This window comes from Pleurodeles waltl, unplaced genomic scaffold (assembly GCF_031143425.1).
Source record: "Pleurodeles waltl isolate 20211129_DDA unplaced genomic scaffold, aPleWal1.hap1.20221129 scaffold_69, whole genome shotgun sequence".
Classification (NCBI taxonomy): domain Eukaryota; kingdom Metazoa; phylum Chordata; class Amphibia; order Caudata; family Salamandridae; genus Pleurodeles; species Pleurodeles waltl.
The window spans coordinates 491,474-512,683 of NW_027150390.1; the positions used below are offsets into that span (position 1 = coordinate 491,474).

A 21,210-nucleotide genomic window follows, 5' to 3' on the forward strand; every position below is an offset into this window, starting at 1 on the left:
ATGGTCATAACTGTGCATCATTTCCTTTGAAGTGTAGGGTTGATTCTCTGACAATCTGTCTCCCTGACTTTGAGCAGAGACCGATAGTTGAGCAGTCTCTTCCCACAAAAAGCTGGCACAAGCCTGCTGTTTTCCGCTCTGGCAGCGTGGAAACGAGAGAGTGGTCCTCACAAGAAAAAAAATCAATCCATGCTAGCAGAGGATGGTTTCGATCCATCGACCTCTGGGTTATGGGCCCAGCACGCTTCCGCTGCGCCACTCTGCTTCCTGCTCAAAATGCTGTGGTTATGCAGATCAGGAGCCTTCAGAGGAGTGGCATGGGATCGCTGGAGCTATTCTGGCAGGGCTCTCACCTCATTTGCCTAAGAATGTTAGAAGGCATGCTGGGTGCAGAAAATCTTCGCCTTCCCCTCTCACAGTCAGTCATAGGGGAAAGTCAAGGCCCTCTCAGTCACTAGCCATGTCACGCCTTTGTCAAGACAGAAGCACCCCCACCCGCTCCTTCTCTAAGATCCTGCGCTACCATGCTCAGGTTTTGGCCTTACCTGGGAGCCAGAGGTGCACCCGGTGAGGGCTTGCCCGGTAGGAGCGTTCGGGACGTGAGTGGACTTAGGACTGGAAGTTCTGTCCATTCAAAGCAGCCAACCTTCCTGCTGCAGACAGGGGCTGTTCCCTTGGGTTTCTTTCACCTTGCTCTCGGATAAATTTGGTTGTATGCTGCAGTTGCCTGCGATGACTACAAGGTGGCTCTGCTTTCAGGTAAGAGCACAAATATGCAGAAAATGTTGGGGACTTTTGCCACATTTATCGGTGGTGGGTCTCGCACATTTTTTCCAGGGGAGAGATATTGACCTGAAACACTTTTTACTGCAGAGATGCTGCAGTTCTAAAGGCTGGTCGGGCAGAAGGGCTTAGCCGTTTCATTGCCTTCCCCCCTGCAGCCCATTTATTACCAGCAGTTGTGAGTGGTGACTGCTGTTTGTAAAATATAAAAATTTCAGGACATAGAAAGTCGCAGACGGGGCTTTTGGGATGCCTGCCTATGTCTTTGTTTATTATTTATCTAATAACTGAGTAATCTGGTCAAGATATTTCTCTTTTTTTTAACATATTGCGTTAGAATAGCTACAGCTTGCTTAATGTATAAATATTAGCACTGCGTTGGCCGGGAATCGAACCCGGGTAAACTGCTTGGAAGGCAGCTATGCTCACCACTATACCACCAACGCTCCATGGCATATGTTTTTTTTAAACTCTAGACATCACAACCCTGAGTTCAATGACTATATTGCACCAGTATCAGAGGTATTTTTGGTTTACAGACCAACATGAAAATCAGTAAAAAAGTTCTTGCAACTGCTAAGGAACTGGAGATTGAAACCAATGCAAAAGCTGCGCAGAAAAGGAGAAACGGAAAGCAGCAGTTCAAATCATTGAAATAAGCATATATTGGCAGCAAGGAAAAAACAGCAGGGTAGAGAAAGAAAACAGCTCCACGAAATTCACAGGAGATTGATAATAGCAGGACAAAAAAAGGGAATAATAACGTTCCAAGCAGGCTCAGAAAGAAGTGCGAGGGTCCCATCTTTCGTTAATGGTCATAACTGTGCATCATTTCCTTTGAAGTGTAGGGTTGATTCTCTGACAATCTGTCTCCCTGACTTTGAGCAGAGACCGATAGTTGAGCAGTCTCTTCCCACAAAAAGCTGGCACAAGCCTGCTGTTTTCCGCTCTGGCAGCGTGGAAACGAGAGAGTGGTCCTCACAAGAAAAATATTCAATCCATGCTGCAGAGGATGGTTTCGATCCATCGACCTCTGGGTTATGGGCCCAGCACGCTTCCGCTGCGCCACTCTGCTTCCTGCTCAAAATGCTGTGGTTATGCAGATCAGGAGCCTTCAGAGGAGTGGCATGGGATCGCTGGAGCTATTCTGGCAGGGCTATCACCTCATTTGCCTAAGAATGTCACAAGGCATGCTGGGTGCAGAAAATCTTCGCCTTCCCCTCTCACAGTCAGTCATAGGGGAAAGTCAAGGCCCTCTCAGTCACTAGCCATGTCACGCCTTTGTCAAGACAGAAGCACCCCCACCCGCTCCTTCTCTGTGATCCTGCGCTACCATGCTCAGGTTTTGGCCTTACCTGGGAGCCAGAGGTGCACCCGGTGAGGGCTTGCCCGGTAGGAGCGTTCGAGACGTGAGTGGACTTAGGACTGGAAGTTCTGTCCATTCAAAGCAGCCAACCTTCCTGCTGCCGACAGGGGCTGTTCCCTTGGGTTTCTTTTACCTTGCTCTCGGATAAATTTGGTTGTATGCTGCAGTTGCCTTCGATGACTAAAAGGTGGCGCTGCTTTCAGGTAAGAGCACAAATATGCAGAAAATGTTGGGGACTTTTGCCACATTTATCGGTGGTGGGTCTCGCACATTTTTTCCAGGGGAGAGATATTGACCTGAAACACTTTTTACTGCAGAGATGCTGCAGTTCTAAAGGCTGGTCGGGCAGAAGGGCTTAGCCGTTTCATTGCCTGCCCCCCTGCAGCCCATTTATTACCAGCAGTTGTGAGTGGTGACTGCTGTTTGTAAAATATAAAAATTTCAGGACATAGAAAGTCGCAGACGGGGCTTTTGGGATGCCTGCCTATGTCTTTGTTTATTATTTATCTAATAGCTGAGTAATCTGGTCAAGTTATTTCTCTTTTTTTTAACATATTGCGTTAGAATAGCTACCGCTTGCTTAATGTATAAATATTAGCACTGCGTTGGCCGGGAATCGAACCCGGGTCAACTGCTTGGAAGGCAGCTATGCTCACCACTATACCACCAACGCTCCATGGCATATGTTTTTTTTAAACTCTAGACATCACAACCCTGAGTTCAATAACTATATTGCACCAGTATCAGAGGTATTTTTGGTTTACAGACCAACATGAAAATCAGTAAAAAAGTTCTTGCAACTGCTAAGGAACTGGAGATTGAAACCAATGCAAAAGCTGCGCAGAAAAGGAGAAACGGAAAGCAGCAGTTCAAATCATTGAAATAAGCATATATTGGCAGCAAGGGAAAAACAGCAGGGTAGAGAAAGAAAACAGCTCCACGAAATTCACAGGAGATTGATAATAGCAGGACAAAAAAAGGGAATAATAACGTTCCAAGCAGGCTCAGAAAGAAGTGCGAGGGTCCCATCTTTCGTTAATGGTCATAACTGTGCATCATTTCCTTTGAAGTGTAGGTTTGATTCTCTGACAATCTGTCTCCCTGACTTTGAGCAGAGACCGATAGTTGAGCAGTCTCTTCCCACAAAAAGCTGGCACAAACCTGCTGTTTTCCGCTCTGGCAGCGTGGAAACGAGAGAGTGGTCCTCACAAGAAAAAAAATCAATCCATGCTAGCAGAGGATGGTTTCGATCCATCGACCTCTGGGTTATGGGCCCAGCACGCTTCCGCTGCGCCACTCTGTTTCCTGCTCAAAATGCTGTGGTTATGCAGATCAGGAGCCTTCAGAGGAGTGGCATGGGATCGCTGGAGCTATTCTGGCAGGGCTCTCACCTCATTTGCCTAAGAATGTCACAAGGCATGCTGGGTGCAGAAAATCTTCGCCTTCCCCTCTCACAGTCAGTCATAGGGGAAAGTCAAGGCCCTCTCAGTCACTAGCCATGTCACGCCTTTGTCAAGACAGAAGCACCCCCACCCGCTCCTTCTCTGTGATCCTGCGCTACCATGCTCAGGTTTTGGCCTTACCTGGGAGCCAGAGGTGCACCCGGTGAGGGCTTGCCCGGTAGGAGCGTTCGGGACGTGAGTGGACTTAGGACTGGAAGTTCTGTCCATTCAAAGCAGCCAACCTTCCTGCTGCAGACAGGGGCTGTTCCCTTGGGTTTCTTTCACCTTGCTCTCGGATAAATTTGGTTGAATGCTGCAGTTGCCTGCGATGACTACAAGGTGGCGCTGCTTTCAGGTAAGAACACAAATATGCAGAAAATGTTGGGGACTTTTGCCACATTTATCGGTGGTGGGCCTCGCACATTTTTTCCAGGGGAGAGATATTGACCTGAAACACTTTTTACTGCAGAGATGCTGCAGTTCTAAAGGCTGGTCGGGCAGAAGGGCTTAGCCGTTTCATTGCCTTCCCCCCTGCAGCCCATTTATTACCAGCAGTTGTGAGTGGTGACTGCTGTTTGTAAAATATAAAAATTTCAGGACATAGAAAGTCGCAGACGGGGCTTTTGGGATGCCTGCCTATGTCTTTGTTTATTATTTATCTAATAGCTGAGTAATCTGATCAAGATATTTCTCTTTTTTTTAACATATTGCGTTAGAATAGCTACAGCTTGCTTAATGTATAAATATTAGCACTGCGTTGGCCGGGAATCGAACCCGGGTCAACTGCTTGGAAGGCAGCTATGCTCACCACTATACCACCAACGCTCCATGGCATATGTTTTTTTTAAACTCTAGACATCACAACCCTGAGTTCAATGACTATATTGCACCAGTATCAGAGGTATTTTTGGTTTACAGACCAACATGAAAATCAGTAAAAAAGTTCTTGCAACTGCTAAGGAACTGGAGATTGAAACCAATGCAAAAGCTGCGCAGAAAAGGAGAAACGGAAAGCAGCAGTTCAAATCATTGAAATAAGCATATATTGGCAGCAAGGGAAAAACAGCAGGGTAGAGAAAGAAAACAGCTCCACGAAATTCACAGGAGATTGATAATAGCAGGACAAAAAAAGGGAATAATAACGTTCCAAACAGGCTCAGAAAGAAGTGCGAGGGTCCCATCTTTCGTTAATGGTCATAACTGTGCATCATTTCCTTTGAAGTGTAGGGTTGATTCTCTGACAATCTGTCTCCCTGACTTTGAGCAGAGACCGATAGTTGAGCAGTCTCTTCCCACAAAAAGCTGGCACAAGCCTGCTGTTTTCCGCTCTGGCAGCGTGGAAACGAGAGAGTGGTCCTCACAAGAAAAAAAATCAATCCATGCTAGCAGAGGATGGTTTCGATCCATCGACCTCTGGGTTATGGGCCCAGCACGCTTCCGCTGCGCCACTCTGCTTCCTGCTCAAAATGCTGTGGTTATGCAGATCAGGAGCCTTCAGAGGAGTGGCATGGGATTGCTGGAGCTATTCTGGCAGGGCTCTCACCTCATTTGCCTAAGAATGTCACAAGGCATGCTGGGTGCAGAAAATCTTCGCCTTCCCCTCTCACAGTCAGTCATAGGGGAAAGTCAAGGCCCTCTCAGTCACTAGCCATGTCACGCCTTTGTCAAGACAGAAGCACCCCCACCCGCTCCTTCTCTAAGATCCTGCGCTACCATGCTCAGGTTTTGGCCTTACCTGGGAGCCAGAGGTGCACCCGGTGAGGGCTTGCCCGGTAGGAGCGTTCGGGACGTGAGTGGACTTAGGACTGGAAGTTCTGTCCATTCAAAGCAGCCAACCTTCCTGCTGCAGACAGGGGCTGTTCCCTTGGGTTTCTTTCACCTTGCTCTCGGATAAATTTGGTTGTATGCTGCAGTTGCCTGCGATGACTTCAAGGTGGCGCTGCTTTCAGGTAAGAGCACAAATATGCAGAAAATGTTGGGGACTTTTGCCACATTTATCGGTGGTGGGTCTCGCACATTTTTTCCAGGGGAGAGATATTGACCTGAAACACTTTTTACTGCAGAGATGCTGCAGTTCTAAAGGCTGGTCGGGCAGAAGGGCTTAGCCGTTTCATTGCCTTCCCCCCTGCAGCCCATTTATTACCAGCAGTTGTGAGTGGTGACTGCTGTTTGTAAAATATAAAAATTTCAGGACATAGAAAGTCGCAGACGGGGCTTTTGGGATGCCTGCCTATGTCTTTGTTTATTATTTATCTAATAACTGAGTAATCTGGTCAAGATATTTCTCTTTTTTTTAACATATTGCGTTAGAATAGCTACCGCTTGCTTAATGTATAAATATTAGCACTGCGTTGGCCGGGAATCGAACCCGGGTCAACTGCTTGGAAGGCAGCTATGCTCACCACTATACCACCAACGCTCCGTGGCATATGTTTTTTTTAAACTCTAGACATCACAACCCTGAGTTCAATGACTATATTGCACCAGTATCAGAGGTATTTTTGGTTTACAGACCAACATGAAAATCAGTAAAAAAGTTCTTGCAACAGCTAAGGAACTGGAGATTGAAACCAATGCAAAAGCTGCGCAGAAAAGGAGAAACGGAAAGCAGCAGTTCAAATCATTGAAATAAGCATATATTGGCAGCAAGGGAAAAACAGCAGGGTAGAGAAAGAAAACAGCTCCACGAAATTCACAGGAGATTGATAATAGCAGGACAAAAAAAGGGAATAATAACGTTCCAAGCAGGCTCAGAAAGAAGTGCGAGGGTCCCATCTTTCGTTAATGGTCATAACTGTGCATCATTTCCTTTGAAGTGTAGGGTTGATTCTCTGACAATCTGTCTCCCTGACTTTGAGCAGAGACCGATAGTTGAGCAGTCTCTTCCCACAAAAAGCTGGCACAAGCCTGCTGTTTTCCGCTCTGGCAGCGTGGAAATGAGAGAGTGGTCCTCACAAGAAAAAAAATCAATCCATGCTAGCAGAGGATGGTTTCGATCCATCGACCTCTGGGTTATGGGCCCAGCACGCTTCCGCTGCGCCACTCTGCTTCCTGCTCAAAATGCTGTGGTTATGCAGATCAGGAGCCTTCAGAGGAGTGGCATGGGATCGCTGGAGCTATTCTGGCAGGGCTCTCACCTCATTTGCCTAAGAATGTCACAAGGCATGCTGGGTGCAGAAAATCTTCGCCTTCCCCTCTCACAGTCAGTCATAGGGGAAAGTCAAGGCCCTCTCAGTCACTAGCCATGTCACGCCTTTGTCAAGACAGAAGCACCCCCACCCGCTCCTTCTCTGTGATCCTGCGCTACCATGCTCAGGTTTTGGCCTTACCTGGGAGCCAGAGGTGCACCCGGTGAGGGCTTGCCCGGTAGGAGCGTTCGGGACGTGAGTGGACTTAGGACTGGAAGTTCTGTCCATTCAAAGCAGCCAACCTTCCTGCTGCAGACAGGGGCTGTCCCCTTGGGTTTCTTTCACCTTGCTCTCGGATAAATTTGGTTGTATGCTGCAGTTGCCTGCGATGACTACAAGGTGGCACTGCTTTCAGGTAAGAGCACAAATATGCAGAAAATGTTGGGGACTTTTACCACATTTATCGGTGGTGGGTCTCGCACATTTTTTCCAGGGGAGAGATATTGACCTGAAACACTTTTTACTGCAGAGATGCTGCAGTTCTAAAGGCTGGTCGGGCAGAAGGGCTTAGCCGTTTCATTGCCTGCCCCCCTGCAGCCCATTTATTACCAGCAGTTGTGAGTGGTGACTGCTGTTTGTAAAATATAAAAATTTCAGGACATAGAAAGTCGCAGACGGAGCTTTTGGGATGCCTGCCTATGTCTTTGTTTATTATTTATCTAATAGCTGAGTAATCTGGTCAAGATATTTCTCTTTTTTTTAACATATTGCGTTAGAATAGCTACAGCTTGCTTAATGTATAAATATTAGCACTGCGTTGGCCGGGAATCGAACCCAGGTCAACAGCTTGGAAGGCAGCTATGCTCACCACTATACCACCAACGCTCCGTGGCATATGTTTTTTTTAAACTCTAGACATCACAACCCTAAGTTCAATGACTATATTGCACCAGTATCAGAGGTATTTTTGGTTTACAGACCAACATGAAAATCAGGAAAAAAGTTCTTGCAACTGCTAAGGAACTGGAGATTGAAACCAATGCAAAAGCTGCGCAGAAAAGGAGAAAGGGAAAGCAGCAGTTCAAATCATTGAAATAAGCATATATTGGCAGCAAGGGAAAAACAGCAGGGTAGAGAAAGAAAACAGCTCCACGAAATTCACAGGAGATTGATAATAGCAGGACAAAAAAAGGGAATAATAACGTTCCAAGCAGGCTCAGAAAGAAGTGCGAGGGTCCCATCTTTCGTTAATGGTCATAACTGTGCATCATTTCCTTTGAAGTGTGGGGTTGATTCTCTGACCATCTGTCTCCCTGACTTTGAGCAGAGACCGATAGTTGAGCAGTCTCTTCCCACAAAAAGCTGGCACAAGCCTGCTGTTTTCCGCTCTGGCAGCGTGGAAACGAGAGAGTGGTCCTCACAAGAAAAAAAATCAATCCATGCTAGCAGAGGATGGTTTCGATCCATCAACCTCTGGGTTATGGGCCCAGCATGCTTCCGCTGCGCCACTCTGCTTCCTGTTCAAAATGCTGTGGTTATGCTGATCAGGAGCCTTCAGAGGAGTGGCATGGGATCGCTGGAGCTATTCTGGCAGGGCTCTCACCTCATTTGCCTAAGAATGTCACAAGGCATGCTGGGTGCAGAAAATCTTCGCCTTACCCTCTCACAGTCAGTCATAGGGGAAAGTCAAGGCCCTCTCAGTCACTAGCCATGTCACGCCTTTGTCAAGACAGAAGCACCCCCACCCGCTCCTTCTCTGTGATCCTGCGCTACCATGCTCAGGTTTTGGCCTTACCTGGGAGCCAGAGGTGCACCCAGTGAGGGCTTGCCCGGTATGAGCGTTTGGGAGCGTTCGGGACGTGAGTGGACTTAGGACTGGAAGTTCTGTCCATTCGAAGCAGCCAACTTTCCTGCTGCAGACAGGGGCTGTTCCCTTGGGTTTCTTTCACCTTGCTCTCGGATAAATTTGGTTGTATGCTGCAGTTGCCTGCGATGACTAAAAGGTGGCGCTGCTTTCAGGTAAGAGCACAAATATGCATAAAATGTTGGGGACTTTTGCCACATTTATCGGTGGTGGGTCTCCCACATTTTTTCCAGGGGAGAGATATTGACCTGAAACACTTTTTACTGCAGAGATGCTGCAGTTCTAAAGGCTGGTCGGGCAGAAGGGCTTAGCCGTTTCATTGCCTGCCCCCCTGCAGCCCATTTATTACCAGCAGTTGTGAGTGGTGACTGCTGTATGTAAAATATAAAAATTTCAGGACATAGAAAGTCGCAGACGGAGCTTTTGGGATGCCTGCCTATGTCTTTGTTTATTATTTATCTAATAGCTGAGTAATCTGGTCAAGATATTTCTCTTTTTTTTAACATATTGCGTTAGAATAGCTACAGCTTGCTTAATGTATAAATATTAGCACTGCGTTGGCCGGGAATCGAACCCGGGTCAACTGCTTGGAAGGCAGCTATGCTCACCACTATACCACCAACGCTCCGTGAAATATGTTTTTTTTAAACTCTAGACATCACAACCCTGAGTTCAATGACTATATTGCACCAGTATCAGAGGTATTTTTGGTTTACAGACCAACATGAAAATCAGTAAAAAAGTTCTTGCAACTGCTAAGGAACTGGAGATTGAAACCAATGCAAAAGCTGCGCAGAAAAGGAGAAACGGAAAGCAGCAGTTCAAATCATTGAAATAAGCATATTTTGGCAGCAAGGGAAAAACAGCAGGGTAGAGAAAGAAAACAGCTCCACGAAATTCACAGGAGATTGATAATAGCAGGACAAAAAAAGGGAATAATAACGTTCCAAGCAGGCTCAGAAAGAAGTGCGAGGGTCCCATCTTTCGTTAATGGTCATAACTGTGCATCATTTCCTTTGAAGTGTAGGGTTGATTCTCTGACAATCTGTCTCCCTGACTTTGAGCAGAGACCGATAGTTGAGCAGTCTCTTCCCACAAAAAGCTGGCACAAGCCTGCTGTTTTCCGCTCTGGCAGCGTGGAAACGAGAGAGTGGTCCTCACAAGAAAAAAAATCAATCCATGATAGCAGAGGATGGTTTCGATCCATCGACCTCTGGGTTATGGGCCCAGCACGCTTCCGCTGCGCCACTCTGCTTCCTGCTATAAATGATGTGGTTATGCAGATCAGGAGCCTTCAGAGGAGAAGCATGGGATCGCTGGAGCTATTCTGGCAGGGCTCTCACCTCATTTGCCTAAGAATGTCACAAGGCATGCTGGGTGCAGCAAATCTTCGCCTTCCCCTCTCACAGTCAGTCATAGGGGAAAGTCAAGGCCCTCTCAGTCACTAGCCATGTCACGCCTTTGTCAAGACAGAAGCACCCCCACCCGCTCCTTCTCTGTGATCCTGCGCTACCATGCTCAGGTTTTGGCCTTACCTGGGAGCCAGAGGTGCACCCGGTGAGGGCTTGCCCGGTAGGAGCGTTCGGGACGTGAGTGGACTTAGGACTGGAAGTTCTGTCCATTCAAAGCAGCCAACCTTCCTGCTGCAGACAGGGGCTGTTCCCTTGGGTTTCTTTCACCTTGCTCTCGGATAAATTTGGTTGTATGCTGCAGTTGCCTGCGATGACTACAAGGTGGCGCTGCTTTCAGGTAAGAGCACAAATATGCAGAAAATGTTGGGGACTTTTGCCACATTTATCGGTGGTGGGTCTCGCACATTTTTTCCAGGGGAGAGATATTGACCTGAAACACTTTTTACTGCAGAGATGCTGCAGTTCTAAAGGCTGGTCGGGCAGAAGGGCTTAGCCGTTTCATTGCCTGCCCCCCTGCAGCCCATTTATTACCAGCAGTTGTGAGTGGTGACTGCTGTTTGTAAAATATAAAAATTTCAGGACATAGAAAGTCGCAGACGGGGCTTTTGGGATGCCTGCCTATGTCTTTGTTTATTATTTATCTAATAGCTGAGTAATCTGGTCAAGATATTTCTCTTTTTTTTAACATATTGCGTTAGAATAGCTACAGCTTGCTTAATGTATAAATATTAGCACTGCGTTGGCCGGGAATCGAACCCGGGTCAACTGCGTGGAAGGCAGCTATGCTCACCACTATACACCAGCGCTCTGTGGCATATGTTTTTTTTAAGCTCTAGACATCACAACCCTGAGTTCAATGACTATATTGCACCAGTATCAGAGGTATTTTTGGTTTACAGACCAACATGAAAATCAGGAAAAAATTTCTTGCAACTGCTAAGGAACTGGAGATTGAAACCAATGCAAAAGCTGCGCAGAAAAGGAGAAAGGGAAAGCAGCAGTTCAAATCATTGAAATAAGCATATATTGGCAGCAAGGGAAAAACAGCAGGGTAGAGAAAGAAAACAGCTCCACGAAATTCACAGGAGATTGATAATAGCAGGACAAAAAAAGGGAATAATAACGTTCCAAGCAGGCTCAGAAAGAAGTGCGAGGGTCCCATCTTTCGTTAATGGTCATAACTGTGCATCATTTCCTTTGAAGTGTAGGGTTGATTCTCTGACCATCTGTCTCCCTGACTTTGAGCAGAGACCGATAGTTGAGCAGTCTCTTCCCACAAAAAGCTGGCACAATCCTGCTGTTTTCCGCTCTGGCAGCGTGGAAACGAGAGAGTGGTCCTCACAAGAAAAAAAATCAATCCATGCTAGCAGAGGATGGTTTCGATTCATCGACCTCTGGGTTATGGGCCCAGCACGCTTCCGCTGCGCCACTCTGCTTCCTATTCGAAATGTTGTGGTTATGCTGATCAGGAGCCTTCAGAGGAGTGGCATGGGATCGCTGGAGCTATTCTGGCAGGGCTCTCACCTCATTTGCCTAAGAATGTCACAAGGCATGCTGGGTGCAGAAAATCTTCGCCTTCCCCTCTCACAGTCAGTCATAGGGGAAAGTCAAGGCCCTCTCAGTCACTAGCCATGTCACGCCTTTGTCAAGACAGAAGCACCCCCACCCGCTCCTTCTCTGTGATCCTGCGCTACCATGCTCAGGTTTTGGCCTTACCTGGGAGCCAGAGGTGCACCCGGTGAGGGCTTCCCTGGTATGAGCGTTTGGGAGCGTTCGGGACGTGAGTGGACTTAGGACTGGAATTTCTGTCCATTCCAAGCAGCCAACCTTCCTACTGCAGACAGGGGCTGTTCCCTTGGGTTTCGTTCACCTTGCTCTCGGATAAATTTGGTTGTATGCTGCAGTTGCCTGCGATGACTACAAGGTGGCGCTGCTTTCAGGTAAGAGCACAAATATGCAGAAAATGTTGGGGACTTTTACCACATTTATCGGTGGTGGGTCTCGCACATTTTTTCCAGGGGAGAGATATTGACCTGAAACACATTTTACTGCAGAGATGCTGCAGTTCTAAAGGCTGGTCGGGCAGAAGGGCTTAGCCGTTTCATTGCCTGCCCCCCTGCAGCCCATTTATTACCAGCAGTTGTGAGTGGTGACTGCTGTTTGTAAAATATAAAAATTTCAGGACATAGAAAGTCGCAGACAGAGCTTTTGGGATGCCTGCCTATGTCTTTGTTTATTATTTATCTAATAGCTGAGTAATCTGGTCAAGATATTTCTCTTTTTTTTAACATATTGCGTTAGAATAGCTACAGCTTGCTTAATGTATAAATATTAGCACTGCGTTGGCCGGGAATCGAACACGGGTCAACTGCTTGGAAGGCAGCTATGCTCACCACTATACCACCAACGCTCCGTGGCATGTGTTTTTTTTAAACTCTAGACATCACAACCCTGAGTTCAATGACTATATTGCACCAGTATCAGAGGTATTTTTGGTTTACAGACCAACATGAAAATCAGGAAAAAAGTTCTTGCAACTGCTAAGGAACTGGAGATTGAAACCAATGCAAAAGCTGCGCAGAAAAGGAGAAAGGGAAAGCAGCAGTTCAAATCATTGAAATAAGCATATATTGGCAGCAAGGGAAAAACAGCAGGGTAGAGAAAGAAAACAGCTCCACGAAATTCACAGGAGATTGATAATAGCAGGACAAAAAAAGGGAATAATAACGTTCCAAGCAGGCTCAGAAAGAAGTGCGAGGGTCCCATCTTTCGTTAATGGTCATAACTGTGCATCATTTCCTTTGAAGTGTAGGGTTGATTCTCTGACCATCTGTCTCCCTGACTTTGAGCAGAGACCGATAGTTGAGCAGTCTCTTCCCACAAAAAGCTGGCACAAGCCTGCTTGTTTCCGCTCTGGCAGCGTGGAAACGAGAGAGTGGTCCTCACAAGAAAAAAAATCAATCCATGCTAGTAGAGGATGGTTTCAATCCATCGACCTCTGGGTTATGGGCCCAGCACGCTTCCGCTGCGCCACTCTGCTTCCTGTTCAAAATGCTGTGGTTATGCAGATCAGGAGCCTTCAGAGGAGTGGCATGGGATCGCTGGAGCTATTCTGGCAGGGCTCTCACCTCATTTGCCTAAGAATGTCACAAGGCATGCTGGGTGCAGAAAGTCTTCGCCTTCCCCTCTCACAGTCAGTCATAGGGGAAAGTCAAGGCCCTCTCAGTCACTAGCCATGTCACGCCTTTGTCAAGACAGAAGCACCCCCACCCGCTCCATCTCTGTGATCCTGCGCTACCATGCTCAGGTTTTGGCCTCACCTGGGAGCCAGAGGTGCACCCGGTGAGGGCTTGCCCGGTATGAGCGTTTGGGAGCGTTCAGGACGTGAGTGGACTTAGGACTGGAAGTTCTGTCCATTCGAAGCAGCCAACCTTCCTGCTGCAGAAAGGGGCTGTTCCCTTGGGTTTCTTTCACCTTGCTCTCGGATAAATTTGGTTGTATGCTGCAGTTGCCTGCGATGACTACAAGGTGGCGCTGCTTTCAGGTAAGAGCACAAATATGCAGAAAATGTTGGGGACTTTTGCCACATTTATCGGTGGTGGGTCTCGCACATTTTTTCCAGGGGAGAGATATTGACCTGAAACACTTTTTACTGCAGAGATGCTGCAGTTCTAAAGGCTGGTCGGGCAGAAGGGCTTAGCCGTTTCATTGCCTGCCCCCCTGCAGCCCATTTCTTACCAGCAGTTGTGAGTGGTGACTGCTGTTTGTAAAATATAAAAATTTCAGGACATAGAAAGTCGCAGACGGGGCTTTTGGGATGCCTGCCTATGTCTTTGTTTATTATTTATCTAATAGCTGAGTAATCTGGTCAAGATATTTCTCTTATTTTTAACATATTGCGTTAGAATAGCTACAGCTTGCTTAATGTATAAATATTAGCACTGCGTTGGCCGGGAATTGAACCCGGGTCAACTGCTTGGAAGGCAGCTATGCTCACCACTATACCACCAACGCTCCATGGCATATGTTTTTTTTAAACTCTAGACATCACAACCCTAAGTTCAATGACTATATTGCACCAGTATCAGAGGTATTTTTGGTTTACAGACCAACATGAAAATCAGGAAAAAAGTTCTTGCAACTGCTAAGGAACTGGAGATTGAAACCAATGCAAAAGCTGCGCAGAAAAGGAGAAAGGGAAAGCAGCAGTTCAAATCATTGAAATAAGCATATATTGGCAGCAAGGGAAAAACAGCAGGGTAGAGAAAGAAAACAGCTCCACGAAATTCACAGGAGATTGATAATAGCAGGACAAAAAAAGGGAATAATAACGTTCCAAGCAGGCTCAGAAAGAAGTGCGAGGGTCCCATCTTTCTTTAATGGTCATAACTGTGCATCATTTCCTTTGAAGTGTAGGGTTGATTCTCTGACCATCTGTCTCCCTGACTTTGAGCAGAGACCGATAGTTGAGCAGTCTCTTCCCACAAAAAGCTGGCACAAGCCTGCTGTTTTCCGCTCTGGCAGCGTGGAAACGAGAGAGTGGTCCTCACAAGAAAAAAAATCAATCCATGCTAGCAGAGGATGGTTTTGATCCATCGACCTCTGGGTTATGGGCCCAGCACGCGTCCGCTGCGCCACTCTGCTTCCTGTTCAAAATGCTGTGGTTATGCAGATCAGGAGCCTTCAGAGGAGTGGCATGGGATCGCTGGAGCTATTCTGGCAGGGCTCTCACCTCATTTGCCTAAGAATGTCACAAGGCATGCTGGGTGCAGAAAATCTTCGCCTTCCCCTCTCACAGTCAGTCATAGGGGAAAGTCAAGGCCCTCTCAGTCACTAGCCATGTCACGCCTTTGTCAAGACAGAAGCACCCCCACCCGCTCCTTCTCTGTGATCCTGCGCTACCATGCTCAGGTTTTGGCCTTACCGGGGAGCCAGAGGTGCACCCAGTGAGGGCTTGCCCGGTATGAGCGTTTGGGAGCGTTCGGGACGTGAGTGGACTTAGGACTGGAAGTTCTGTCCATTCCAAGCAGCCAACCTTCCTGCTGCAGACAGGGGCTGTTCCCTTGGGTTTCTTTCACCTTGCTCTCGGATAAATTTGGTTGTATGCTGCAGTTGCCTGCGATGACTAAAAGGTGGCGCTGCTTTCAGGTAAGAGCACAAATATGCAGAAAATGTTGGGGACTTTTGCCACATTTATCGGTGGTGGGTCTCGCACATTTTTTCCAGGGGAGAGATATTGACCTGAAACACTTTTTACTGCAGAGATGCTGCAGTTCTAAAGGCTGGTCGGGCAGAAGGGCTTAGCCGTTTCATTGCCTGCCCTCCTGCAGCCCATTTATTACCAGCAGTTGTGAGTGGTGACTGCTGTTTGTAAAATATAAAAATTTCAGGACATAGAAAGTCGCAGACGGGGCTTTTGGGATGCCTGCCTATGTCTTTGTTTATTATTTATCTAATAGCTGAGTAATCTGGTCAAGATATTTCTCTTTTTTTTAACATATTGCGTTAGAATAGCTACAGCTTGCTTAATGTATAAATATTAGCACTGCGTTGGACGGGAATCGAACACGGGTCAACTGCTTGGAAGGCAGCTATGCTCACCACTATACCACCAACGCTCCATGGCATATGTTTTTTTTAAACTCTAGACATCACAACCCTGAGTTCAATAACTATATTGCACCAGTATCAGAGGTATTTTTGGTTTACAGACCAACATGAAAATCAGTAAAAAAGTTCTTGCAACTGCTAAGGAACTGGAGATTGAAACCAATGCAAAAGCTGCGCAGAAAAGGAGAAACGGAAAGTAGCAGTTCAAATCATTGAAATAAGCATATATTGGCAGCAAGGGAAAAACAGCAGGGTAGAGAAAGAAAACAGCTCCACGAAATTCACAGGAGATTGATAATAGCAGGACAAAAAAAGGGAATAATAACGTTCCAAGCAGGCTCAGAAAGAAGTGCGAGGGTCCCATCTTTCGTTAATGGTCATAACTGTGCATCATTTCCTTTGAAGTGTAGGGTTGATTCTCTGACAATCTGTCTCCCTGACTTTGAGCAGAGACCGATAGTTGAGCAGTCTCTTCCCACAAAAAGCTGGCACAAGCCTGCTGTTTTCCGCTCTGGCAGCGTGGAAACGAGAGAGTGGTCCTCACAAGAAAAAAAATCAATCCATGCTAGCAGAGGATGGTTTCGATCCATCGACCTCTGGGTTATGGGCCCAGCACGCTTCCGCTGCGCCACTCTGTTTCCGGCTCAAAATGCTGTGGTTATGCAGATCAGGAGCCTTCAGAGGAGTGGCATGGGATCGCTGGAGCTATTCTGGCAGGGCTCTCACCTCATTTGCCTAAGAATGTCACAAGGCATGCTGGGTGCAGAAAATCTTCGCCTTCCCCTCTCACAGTCAGTCATAGGGGAAAGTCAAGGCCCTCTCAGTCACTAGCCATGTCACGCCTTTGTCAAGACAGAAGCACCCCCACCCGCTCCTTCTCTGTGATCCTGCGCTACCATGCTCAGGTTTTGGCCTTACCTGGGAGCCAGAGGTGCACCCGGTGAGGGCTTGCCCGGTAGGAGCGTTCGGGACGTGAGTGGACTTAGGACTGGAAGTTCTGTCCATTCAAAGCAGCCAACCTTCCTGCTGCAGACAGGGGCTGTTCCCTTGGGTTTCTTTCACCTTGCTCTCGGATAAATTTGGTTGTATGCTGCAGTTGCCTGCGATGACTACAAGGTGGCGCTGCTTTCAGGTAAGAGCACAAATATGCAGAAAATGTTGGGGACTTTTGCCACATTTATCGGTGGTGGGCCTCGCACATTTTTTCCAGGGGAGAGATATTGACCTGAAACACTTTTTACTGCAGAGATGCTGCAGTTCTAACGGCTGGTCGGGCAGAAGGGCTTAGCCGTTTCATTGCCTTCCCCCCTGCAGCCCATTTATTACCAGCAGTTGTGAGTGGTGACTGCTGTTTGTAAAATATAAAAATTTCAGGACATAGAAAGTCGCAGACGGGGCTTTTGGGATGCCTGCCTATGTCTTTGTTTATTATTTATCTAATAGCTGAGTAATCTGGTCAAGATATTTCTCTTTTTTTTAACATATTGCGTTAGAATAGCTACAGCTTGCTTAATGTATAAATATTAGCACTGCGTTGGCCAGGAATCGAACCCGGGTCAACTGCTTGGAAGGCAGCTATGCTCACCACTGTACCACCAACGCTCCATGGCATATGTTTTTTTTAAACTCTAGACATCACAACCCTGAGTTCAATGACTATATTGCACCAGTATCAGAGGTATTTTTGGTTTACAGACCAACATGAAAATCAGTAAAAAAGTTCTTGCAACTGCTAAGGAACTGGAGATTGAAACCAATGCAAAAGCTGCGCAGAAAAGGAGAAACGGAAAGCAGCAGTTCAAATCATTGAAATAAGCATATATTGGCAGCAAGGGAAAAACAGCAGGGTAGAGAAAGAAAACAGCTCCACGAAATTCACAGGAGATTGATAATAGCAGGACAAAAAAAGGGAATAATAACGTTCCAAGCAGGCTCAGAAAGAAGTGCGAGGGTCCCATCTTTCGTTAATGGTCATAACTGTGCATCATTTCCTTTGAAGTGTAGGGTTGATTCTCTGACAATCTGTCTCCCTGACTTTGAGCAGAGACCGATAGTTGAGCAGTCTCTTCCCACAAAAAGCTGGCACAAGCCTGCTGTTTTCCGCTCTGGCAGCATGGAAACGAGAGAGTGGTCCTCACAAGAAAAAAAATCAATCCATGCTAGCAGAGGATGGTTTCGATCCATCGACCTCTGGGTTATGGGCCCAGCACTCTTCCGCTGCGCCACTCTGCTTCCTGCTCAAAATGCTGTGGTTATGCAGATCAGGAGCCTTCAGAGGAGTGGCATGGGATCGCTGGAGCTATTCTGGCAGGGCTCTCACCTCATTTGCCTAAGAATGTCACAAGGCATGCTGGGTGCAGAAAATCTTCGCCTTCCCCTCTCACAGTCAGTCATAGGGGAAAGTCAAGGCCCTCTCAGTCACTAGCCATGTCACGCCTTTGTCAAGACAGAAGCACCCCCACCCGCTCCTTCTCTGTGATCCTGCGCTACCATGCTCAGGTTTTGGCCTTACCTGGGAGCCAGAGGTGCACCCGGTGAGGGCTTGCCCGGTAGGAGCGTTCGGGACGTGAGTGGACTTAGGACTGGAAGTTCTGTCCATTCAAAGCAGCCAACCTTCCTGCTGCAGACAGGGGCTGTTCCCTTGGGTTTCTTTCACCTTGCTCTCGGATAAATTTGGTTGTATGCTGCAGTTGCCTGCGATGACTACAAGGTGGCGCTGCTTTCAGGTAAGAGCACAAATATGCAGAAAATGTTGGGGACTTTTGCCACATTTATCGGTGGTGGGTCTCGCACATTTTTTCCAGGGGAGAGATATTGACCTGAAACACTTTTTACTGCAGAGATGCTGCAGTTCTAAAGGCTGGTCGGGCAGAAGGGCTTAGCCGTTTCATTGCCTTCCCCCCTGCAGCCCATTTATTACCAGCAGTTGTGAGTGGTGACTGCTGTTTGTAAAATATAAAAATTTCAGGACATAGAAAGTCGCAGACGGGGCTTTTGGGATGCCTGCCTATGTCTTTGTTTATTATTTATCTAATAACTGAGTAATCTGGTCAAGATATTTCTCTTTTTTTTAACATATTGCGTTAGAATAGCTACAGCTTGCTTAATGTATAAATATTAGCACTGCGTTGGCCGGGAATCGAACCCGGGTCAACTGCTTGGAAGGCAGCTATGCTCACCACTATACCACCAACGCTCCATGGCATATGTTTTTTTTAAACTCTAGACATCACAACCCTGAGTTCAATGACTATATTGCACCAGTATCAGAGGTATTTTTGGTTTACAGACCAACATGAAAATCAGTAAAAAAGTTCTTGCAACTGCTAAGGAACTGGAGATTGAAACCAATGCAAAAGCTGCGCAGAAAAGGAGAAACGGAAAGCAGCAGTTCAAATCATTGAAATAAGCATATATTGGCAGCAAGGAAAAAACAGCAGGGTAGAGAAAGAAAACAGCTCCATGAAATTCACAGGAGATTGATAATAGCAGGACAAAAAAAGGGAATAATAACGTTCCAAGCAGGCTCAGAAAGAAGTGCGAGGGTCCCATCTTTCGTTAATGGTCATAACTGTGCATCATTTCCTTTGAAGTGTAGGGTTGATTCTCTGACAATCTGTCTCCCTGACTTTGAGCAGAGACCGATAGTTGAGCAGTCTCTTCCCACAAAAAGCTGGCACAAGCCTGCTGTTTTCCGCTCTGGCAGCGTGGAAACGAGAGAGTGGTCCTCACAAGAAAAAAAATCAATCCATGCTAGCAGAGGATGGTTTCGATCCATCGACCTCTGGGTTATGGGCCCAGCACGCTTCCGCTGCGCCACTCTGCTTCCTGCTCAAAATGCTGTGGTTATGCAGATCAGGAGCCTTCAGAGGAGTGGCATGGGATCGCTAGAGCTATTCTGGCAGGGCTATCACCTCATTTGCCTAAGAATGTCACAAGGCATGCTGGGTGCAGAAAATCTTCGCCTTCCCCTCTCACAGTCAGTCATAGGGGAAAGTCAAGGCCCTCTCAGTCACTAGCCATGTCACGCCTTTGTCAAGACAGAAGCACCCCCACCCGCTCCTTCTCTGTGATCCTGCGCTACCATGCTCAGGTTTTGGCCTTACCTGGGAGCCAGAGGTGCACCCGGTGAGGGCTTGCCCGGTAGGAGCGTTCGAGACGTGAGTGGACTTAGGACTGGAAGTTCTGTCCATTCAAAGCAGCCAACCTTCCTGCTGCCGACAGGGGCTGTTCCCTTGGGTTTCTTTTACCTTGCTCTCGGATAAATTTGGTTGTATGCTGCAGTTGCCTGCGATGACTAAAAGGTGGCGCTGCTTTCAGGTAAGAGCACAAATATGCAGAAAATGTTGGGGACTTTTGCCACATTTATCGGTGGTGGGTCTCGCACATTTTTTCCAGGGGAGAGATATTGACCTGAAACACTTTTTACTGCAGAGATGCTGCAGTTCTAAAGGCTGGTCGGGCAGAAGGGCTTAGCCGTTTCATTGCCTGCCCCCCTGCAGCCCATTTATTACCAGCAGTTGTGAGTGGTGACTGCTGTTTGTAAAATATAAAAATTTCAGGACATAGAAAGTCGCAGACGGGGCTTTTGGGATGCCTGCCTATGTCTTTGTTTATTATTTATCTAATAGCTGAGTAATCTGGTCAAGTTATTTCTCTTTTTTTTAACATATTGCGTTAGAATAGCTACCGCTTGCTTAATGTATAAATATTAGCACTGCGTTGGCCGGGAATCGAACCCGGGTCAACTGCTTGGAAGGCAGCTATGCTCACCACTATACCACCAACGCTCCGTGGCATATGTTTTTTTTAAACTCTAGACATCACAACCCTGAGTTCAATGACTATATTGCACCAGTATCAGAGGTATTTTTGGTTTACAGACCAACATGAAAATCAGTAAAAAAGTTCTTGCAACTGCTAAGGAACTGGAGATTGAAACCAATGCAAAAGCTGCGCAGAAAAGGAGAAACGGAAAGCAGCAGTTCAAATCATTGAAATAAGCATATATTGGCAGCAAGGGAAAAACAGCAGGGTAGAGAAAGAAAACAGCTCCACGAAATTCACAGGAGATTGATAATAGCAGGACAAAAAAAGGGAATAATAACGTTCCAAGCAGGCTCAGAAAGAAGTGCGAGGGTCCCATCTTTCGTTAATGGTCATAACTGTGCATCATTTCCTTTGAAGTGTAGGGTTGATTCTCTGACAATCTGTCTCCCTGACTTTGAGCAGAGACCGATAGTTGAGCAGTCTCTTCCCACAAAAAGCTGGCACAAGCCTGCTGTTTTCCGCTCTGGCAGCGTGGAAACGAGAGAGTGGTCCTCACAAGAAAAAAAATCAATCCATGCTAGCAGAGGATGGTTTCGATCCATCGACCTCTGGGTTATGGGCCCAGCACGCTTCCGCTGCGCCACTCTGCTTCCTGCTCAAAATGCTGTGGTTATGCAGATCAGGAGCCTTCAGAGGAGTGGCATGGGATCGCTGGAGCTATTCTGGCAGGGCTCTCACCTCATTTGCCTCAGAATGTCACAAGGCATGCTGGGTGCAGAAAATCTTCGCCTTCCCCTCTCACAGTCAGTCATAGGGGAAAGTCAAGGCCCTCTCA

At 47.0% G+C, this 21,210-nt stretch overlaps 9 non-coding genes across 9 annotated transcripts; all 9 read right to left on the reverse strand.

Moving 5' to 3' along the window:
* Positions 1-1,157: 1,157 nt before the first annotated feature.
* Positions 1,158-1,229, reverse strand: TRNAG-UCC (transfer RNA glycine (anticodon UCC)). Its single transcript has one exon. It is a non-coding gene; the product is annotated as a tRNA-Gly (tRNA).
* Positions 1,230-2,750: 1,521 nt separating this feature from the next.
* TRNAG-UCC (transfer RNA glycine (anticodon UCC)) lies at positions 2,751-2,822 on the reverse strand. The gene has a single exon. It is a non-coding gene; the product is annotated as a tRNA-Gly (tRNA).
* A 1,522-nt stretch (positions 2,823-4,344) lies between these two features.
* TRNAG-UCC (transfer RNA glycine (anticodon UCC)) lies at positions 4,345-4,416 on the reverse strand. The gene has a single exon. It is a non-coding gene; the product is annotated as a tRNA-Gly (tRNA).
* A 1,522-nt stretch (positions 4,417-5,938) lies between these two features.
* TRNAG-UCC (transfer RNA glycine (anticodon UCC)) lies at positions 5,939-6,010 on the reverse strand. Its single transcript has one exon. It is a non-coding gene; the product is annotated as a tRNA-Gly (tRNA).
* Positions 6,011-9,136: 3,126 nt separating this feature from the next.
* On the reverse strand, positions 9,137-9,208 carry TRNAG-UCC (transfer RNA glycine (anticodon UCC)). Its single transcript has one exon. It is a non-coding gene; the product is annotated as a tRNA-Gly (tRNA).
* Positions 9,209-13,937: 4,729 nt separating this feature from the next.
* TRNAG-UCC (transfer RNA glycine (anticodon UCC)) lies at positions 13,938-14,009 on the reverse strand. The gene has a single exon. It is a non-coding gene; the product is annotated as a tRNA-Gly (tRNA).
* Positions 14,010-17,135: 3,126 nt separating this feature from the next.
* Positions 17,136-17,207, reverse strand: TRNAG-UCC (transfer RNA glycine (anticodon UCC)). The gene has a single exon. It is a non-coding gene; the product is annotated as a tRNA-Gly (tRNA).
* Positions 17,208-18,729: 1,522 nt separating this feature from the next.
* TRNAG-UCC (transfer RNA glycine (anticodon UCC)) lies at positions 18,730-18,801 on the reverse strand. The gene has a single exon. It is a non-coding gene; the product is annotated as a tRNA-Gly (tRNA).
* Positions 18,802-20,323: 1,522 nt separating this feature from the next.
* TRNAG-UCC (transfer RNA glycine (anticodon UCC)) lies at positions 20,324-20,395 on the reverse strand. The gene has a single exon. It is a non-coding gene; the product is annotated as a tRNA-Gly (tRNA).
* Positions 20,396-21,210: the final 815 nt, after the last annotated feature.